The following is a 7924-nucleotide window of genomic DNA, read 5'->3' on the forward strand; positions in this document are numbered from 1 at the left end:
TTCTTTTATTTATCAAATACTCATTATATTCGAGGGACATGCAAGGTGAGCGAGAAATAGAAATGACTGAGAAACCATATTCCCAGGCACTGAGGAGCTCAGAGCTCCTCATCTAAAGAGAACACAGACCTTGGAACTCATAAACACAGTCTGCACAGGAGGTTTCTGGGAGCACAAAGGACGGAAGTGTCTGATTCCACTTGGATCCAAAAATGCTTCACAGAGGAGTTCGTTGGGAAAAGAAGAGCATCTTAGTCATGGGGATGGTGTGTCAAAGACACAGGTGTGTAGAGCCAATGGCAAGAAGCACAGTGGACCAGAGTGTGGGTCCACGTGGCAGACCTGTGTGAGGGGAGATTGGAGAGAAACCCTGTGACTGGCTCCTGAGAAGCCTTGCTTGCCAGAGAGGTGTTGGCGTTGCCCGTTAGGCTAAATAGAACCACGCTTCGTGAGTGATTCTTGGTCTGGTACCTCCAGCAAGTGAGGGAGAATGGACTGAGAGAGGGAAGATGGTGAATGGACACAGGTAGAGTCCTGCTGAGAAATGGCCAGAGTCCCCGAGGAGGTAGTGAAGGCCATGATGAAGGTGGTTTGGAAACATTTCTGAACCAGCAGGGCTTAATGACCGATTTAATATGGGGGTGAAGAAAAAGAAAGTGTCTGGGAAGTATCTGAGGTGACCCCTGCCAGCTTTCTCTCCGGGCACATGAATAGCTGGTGGGTTGTTGTTTTGAGATAAGGGACACCAGGTGAAGAACAGGTCAGGGGGTGGAATGTGAGCCCCCTCACTCTGTCGGCTCCCCCAGGGATTGTGGTACCCTCTCTCTGTCTGCTTGTCTGGAACGCATACCTCGTATTTATCATCTGCCTTTCTTCCTAGAACAGCCTCCCCAGTCATGTCGATGACCTGAACCAAGTGCATACGAGAGGCTAATGACTTTGTTCTCCCTAGATCACACAACTGCCCAGACACTGATAGGCTGGGGCCTGACCTGACCTTCATGCTGTGTGATAGCAGAAAATTCTAACTCAGATCCCAGCCCAGGCACTTTGAAACCCCAGAAGGATCTTACTGATATTAAACCGAAGTTCCGACCTGTGAGATAGTCCCATAGCAGGTACCCTCCAAAACAGAGGACAAGCAAGGTTTCAATTCATCATACACCCCAAAGCCTCTTCATACTGAGGTTTGTTATCTTTGTCCCTTTCACTGGCTTCCCAAGTGGCACTAGTGGTAAAGAACCCACCTGCTAATGCAGGAGATATAAGAGATACGGGTTCGATCTCTGGATCAGGAAGATCCCCTGGAGAAAGGCATGGCAACCCACTACAGTATTCTTGCCTGGAGAATCCCATGGACAGAAGAGCCTGGTGGGCTACAGTCCATAGGGTTGCAGAGTCAGACATGACTGAAGTGACTTAGCACGCACACGTCTCTTTCATGGCATTGGGTCCCTGCAGGACGTAAGTGAAAAATGACAGGTTCTCTGTTCTGCAAACCCGCTGTGGATGTTTCCCACTCTTTCCTCTTGTTGAGCTGACGAATGTGTGTAGCTGTTCCTTTTGCCACATATTTCTGGCTTTGTATGGCCCAATGATGCTTGGAACTTTTAGTGGGAAAATGGCTGTTTGTGGAAAAGGAGTTTTGATTTCTGCCAGTTAGCTGTCTTCCCTCAGTGGTTTTTCCTCCTCGAGGGGGTTAGCATATTATTCTCCTATTATTCTCCTGTTACTTGGCATCCACTAGTGGTGCTGTGGGAGGCCTTAAGTTTTTCTTCTCTGTCCCATATGGTAATCACTGGCCACATGTGGATCTTTGAATTGAAATTTCTGCTCATTAAGGTTATATTTCCCTGGTGGCTCAGACGGTAAAGAGTCTGCCTGCAATGCGGGAGACCTAGGTTCAATCCCTGGGTCAGGAAAATCCCCTGGAGAAGGAAATGCCTACCCACTCCAGTATTCTCACCTGGAGAATTCTATGGACAGAGGCTATAGTCTATGGGATCACAAAGAGTCAGACACAACTGAGTGACTAACACTTTCACTTTCAAAGCTGAAAACTCAGTTTTTTCAGTTGCATCAGTCACCCTAGCCATGTGTGCCGGGTGGCTGTGCATTGGACAGCATGCTAAGTCACTCAGTCATGTCCAACTCTTTGCGACCCCATGGACTGTAGCCCACCAGGCTCCTTTGTCCATGGAATTCTCCAGGCCAGAATACTGGAGTGGGTTGCCATTTCATTCTCCAATTGAACAGCATAGATGTGGGACAGTTCTGTCATCACAGAAAGTTCTCCTGGACTATGCAGTTTTATTCCAGCTGGCCCAGGTGTGTCTCGAAAGCTGTAGGACCAGAGGTGTGTGACCCAGGCTCTTTCCACTTTAAAATGATGTTTTTAGAGACTGGGATTCACCAGGCACTGTAAGTTAGGGTAGGGCAGGAAGCCCACTGCCTTCAGAGGCCTTGTGGGTAGCATGGGGACCATGTAGGATGCCAAGGAGACCCAGTCTAGTGGCACTAAAATGGGAAAAGTGAGTCCCTGTGGTCACCCCAGAGGGCTGCATTCCTGCAGCTTTGGCTCCAAGGCAGGAGTTCCCACAGCAGCCGGGGACACACCGGGGGACTCTGTCCTGGCATGGCCTCTAGCTCACTGCAGAGAAAGATAACCCACGCTGCCCTCCCTGTCTCAGCACCTGTTGCACAGGGAGGTCAGCGCTGCAGGGAGGGGCCTGCAGGGCACTGGGAGCAGTGTCCATGTCTACACCGTCTTTGTCTCATTTGTGTGCTGATGAGGTGGCTGGTCTCTTAGCATCGGCACCTGCCTGCCAAGCCCTTCCTGTGTGAGGCCACTGAGACAGGCTGGGACACTTACAGGAGATGCTTCCACTCAGGGACTCGTGTTTAGAAGGCGATCCTGCCTCTCTGCCTGAACTTCCAGCCCTCCCTCTTACTCGCCCTGTCATTCTTTCCTCCTTCTCTCCCTTTCTTCCTTTTTTCCCTCCTTCCTTTCGTCCCTTCCTTCCTAGCTTCTACCATGAAGGCTCAACAGTGGTCAGGGGAGCCTGCATCCATCCCTCACCATTCTCTTATCTCCTTGGAGGCAGTTTTACTCCTTCAGTGAACCCCTCTCTCAGGTCTTTTTGAGGCTGTACTTTCTCAGCACAGTGAGACTTGGAAATGCAGAAGAAATAGATGTGCATGTATGTGCTTGTTTGCTCAGTCTTGTCTGACTTTTTGTGACCCCACGGACTGTAGCCCACCAGGCTCCTCTCTCCATGGGATTCTCCAGGTAAGAATACTGGAGTAGGTAGCCATTCCCTTCTCCGAGGGATCTTCCTGACCCAGGGATCAAACCCATGTTTCCTGCATATTGGCAGGTGGATTCTTTACCACTGAGCCACCTGGGAAGCCCCAGGAGAAATAGGACCTGGAGCCAAAGGCCTCTTTCTTTCCCTGAAGCCAGGGCAATGCTGAAGAAGGCTGCTACGTCTGTGAGCTTCTCCACCCTGCTGGGGGCAGCCCAGAGTGTTCTCACCACTCCATTACATTAGCTAAAGTGATTTGTTGCTGTTGTTTCTTTCTGCTTCTGGGAGGCAGAGAGGGGATGGGTCACTGTCGGACCCATACCTGCAGATCTTCTGGCTCCTTTCTTTTCCTTTCACCAGCTCAGACCTTTTTAATTGAGAAATGTCCAGGGCCAGTAGGGGTCAGCCAAAATCTGCCTTAGAGCAGAGAGTAGGTAAGGAGTCACGACAGCAAAAATAAGCTTACCTATCAGAGCAGAGTAAGGCAGGAGTGAGGCCTGCCTCCAAGCAGGAGAAATTAGTGGCTACTAATATAGTAGGATTTTGGTAACATCTGCCTGTCTAAAAGTAGATCATCTAGAACTGATAAAGTCTGAAATTCCACGATTAGAGATTCATTCTTTTGGCTATAAATAATTATCTGTAAAATAATTAAAATGCAAACATTCCTATTTATGGGTAGGCTCTTTTTATCTTGAGCATAAAACAAGGGATAGAAAATGGGGCATAGAACAATTACCTGGGATGAACATCAACAACAAAGAGTTGAACAGTTTCATACAAACGAATCTTGGTTCAACAAGATAGATTTTTCTTATGTTCCAGTTTTATTTGGGATTAATTCCAAGTAGGTGGTCTAGATTGAGTTTCTTTAGTTTGTGGTGTAACCAAGGTCAAGATTTTCCTCCTCAGTGTCTTAGTTTCCTGTATTCTATCCTGTCAAAATCACAGTCGGGGCAGAGTAAGGACTGGAACTCAGAAACACCAGGATGCCTTTATTCTTTTTCTGATGGGCCATTCATATTTCTTACAAGCAATCTAATTAGCTCAGGTCCAAAGGGATCTGCCAGCCTGCCTGCCCTTTACCTAACATTTAGTCAGAGAAAACCTGTAAGGCACATATATTATAGGCAAAACCGTATTTATTATTTAGGACATTTCAGCAACAAAGAAATTAAACCTAAATAAATATATATTAAGTGATACAGAGAATTTTTAAGTTACATAGCAAGAATCCTGAAAGTAGGTAGGGTGGTTTCAGGTTGGTTAATATCTGTTCAGCTGTGTTGTCTGGGACCCAGTTTCTCTCCATCATTGATCACTCAACCTGTTAGTTGTGTCCCTCATGGTCACAAAATAGCTGCCATAGTTCCATGCATGCAGACATGACATGATCCAACTGAAGAGAAGGGACCATTTTCTCCCAGGATTCTATTGTAATCTATTGAAAATCTATTTTTGGAAGCCACCCCATCATTCCTCTCACATCTCATTGGCTAAAACTAGGGCATACAACACGTTTTGAATCCAGTAATGGAAGAAAAATGGGATCCTCGTAGACCCTTTAAGATTTATGCCTCACTTTCCTAGGGTGGGGAAGATAGAGATAAGGTCACCTTTCCCAGTGAGATAGCCTTGAGAAAAGGGTGAAACAAAATTGGGGTCCACTGGCCAGGAAGAAGAGGGCAATGAGTTTGTGTGGGCAGCAAACAGTACCTGCTACATCAGGGACAGTAACGAGGGGACACGGGAAAACAGATCCCAGATCGGTGCACTTCCTATCAAGCTGGGAAATCTATAATCCTCAGAGGAACCAAGGAACACAGAGACACAGAAGCCCTTGGATCCCCAGGTGAATGCAGCACAGAGGCAGTGAGTGGAGTGACACAAAGCAGTGACCTGCGTGAAGCTGGATGGGGAAGGACTCCTCATAGAAACAGATTTTGAGCTGGATTCTGGATATCAAGTTAGCTAGGCATGGTTTGGCAGAAGAGAGGAGCAGACACTCCAGTGAGGATAAAGGTAAGTGCCAGGGCTGAAATGTGGCAGTTGGGCCTTCCCATGTGAATGTGCGTATAGATGAATGAGGTATTTGGGTCTCTTTTTGTGATGAGACCATAAGATCCATGAAGACATAGACTGAGTCTCTCTGTTTACATTTGGATCCCCAGTGCCTAGGACAGCCTGGAGCAATCTAGTGATGCTTGTTGTAGGAATAGGTGAATGACATTTATCTGGAACAATGGAGAAGTAGGGAGGGAACAGGCATGAGCAGCATAAGAATAGCAGCTCCATGCTTCTTATTGGGTCCATTAGAGCCCCTAGGACCAGGGAAATCACTCTCAACTCACTCAGGTTTTCTGAACAAAGGAAGTGACTTCAACTATTAAAACCAAGGTCCAGACAACAATTTTTGTGCTTCCATTTGTTCTGTCTCTTCATGAGTGAGCCAGGCTAGCCTGACAGCTGAGCTCAGGAAATTTGGCATCAGACTGAGTACTGGCTAATAGGATTTGTCCCTCTGCTATGAGTCATGGCCATTAAGGGTGCTGGGGAGCTAGGTAAGAACCAGAAGAGGCAGGGATGCTGCAATGAATCTATTATTGGGAGACTTTATCATACAGTGTCCACCTACCATTGGAGTTCAGCCATATCCCAGGCAAACCTGACTTAGAGAGAGAAGCATATGTGATTTGTAGGGCCAGGTATGAAATGAAAATGTGGGGCTCCTTGTTAAAAAATGATAGAGAAACTCTAAACGGTGACCACATGCTTTAAACCAAATGTAGGGCCTTTTTAATCAGAGGGTCCTTCTAGGCATGGAACACACCTGACAGCAACCCACTTCCTGGAGAGGCAGGAGGAGAGGTTTCTGGTGCTATCTTGATCAAGAGCTTTGTGTCCATTCATATTTCCAAAGTTACAAATGTATGACAGCAGTGTGCAAGTGAAAATGAACATTTCACGGGTCACTGTGACTTCATCCTTTCAAAGGAATGAGAGAAATAACAGGATGAGTGGGTGAGTGAGTGAACACTCACTCATCAGTTGTGTCCGACTCTTTGTGACTCTATCGATTATAGCTTGCCAGGCTCCTCTGTCCATGGGGTTTTCCAGGCAAGGATACTGGAGTGGGTTGCCACTTCCTTCTCCAAAGTAACAGGGTGCTGAGAAACAATCAAAGCAACGAAAGGACAAAAGGAACAAAAAGAAAGCTGCCGTGTACGGCCATTCAGGGCAAGTGTACAGCCATTCACTGCAGTCTATCTTGGGAAGCCTCAGGGTGGATTCCCAAAGTTTCTGCCTGTCTGAATTATTAGTCCCTCTTATACTTATATCATCCCAGGTGGCTCTAGTGGTAAAGAACACACCTACTAGTGCAGGAGATGCAAGAGATGCAGTTTCAGTCCCTGGGTTGGGAAGATCCCCTGGAGTAGGAAATGGCAACCCATTCCAATATTCTTGCTTGGAAAATTTCATGGACAGAGGAGCCTTGTGGGCCACAGTTGGTGCAGCTGCAAAGAGTAGGACACAACTGAGCGGCTTAGCACACACACATACTTAATATCAAGCCTCAGTGCTATCTATCTACCTATCTACCTACCTATCCATCTAGTGTATCTCAGCACATTAGTAACTGTCATCTTCCATCTCCTGGTCTCTTGTGGGCTTCTTTGCTACCTTGACTAAAACAGCAAAGGAAGGTAGAAGTAGCTTGGTCCCTGCAGGAGGCGCAGCCAGACTCAGGTACTCAAGATTCAGATTTTATCCATTTCTGTTCTCTAAGTGCCTCGAGGAAGAGGAAGCTAAGATGAGCCTTCCACGGGATCCTGGGCAGCAGGACGTAGGATACTTTGGGCAGTTTGCTGGAGCTGCTGTCTGTGGTCCTGAACCACCGTGTCTCCTAGCTCCTTTCAGCAGACATCATGGAACTTGGTGTCACAAACAAACGAACAACAAAAATACTGCTAAAGACCCAACAAACACATTTCAGACAGTGTTTGTGCTACACCAAGCACTGAATTATATTCAAAATACATTTTCTTGCTTTTTTACTCAAGGAGTACAGGGTTCAACTACATGACCAAAGGGGGAAAGTTTCTGGACTCTTCTTAGGCCACAGAATATGATGCTCTGGGACCCTGGACTACCAGATTTTGTCTCAGCATCATGGTCTGGTGTAATCAGGGCTTGTTGCACCACTGCATGCAGGCATAACATGTAGGTATCAAGATCATGGGACCAATTTCTTTTTTTAAGTTTTAATGAAAGTATAGTTGATTTACAATATTGAGTTAATTTCTGCTGTACAGCAAAATGATTCAGTTATACATACATATACGTTCTTTTTTATATTCTTTTCCATTACAGTTTATCATGGGATACTGAATTTATCAGTAGTTCCCTGTGCTATACAGTAGGACCTTGTTGTTTATCCTTTCTACATATAATAGCTTACATCTGCTAACCCAACCTCCCACTCCATTGCTCTTCCAACTCCCTCTCACTTGGGAACCATAAGTCTTCTCAATGTCCATGAATCTGTTTCTGTTTTATAGATAGGTTCATTTAGATTAAGATTTATGTCACACATAAGTGATATCATATGGTATTTTTCT

This window comes from Giraffa tippelskirchi, chromosome 10 (assembly GCF_054371585.1).
Source record: "Giraffa tippelskirchi isolate mGirTip1 chromosome 10, T2T-mGirTip1v1.2.pri, whole genome shotgun sequence".
NCBI classification, from domain to species: Eukaryota; Metazoa; Chordata; class Mammalia; order Artiodactyla; family Giraffidae; genus Giraffa; species Giraffa tippelskirchi.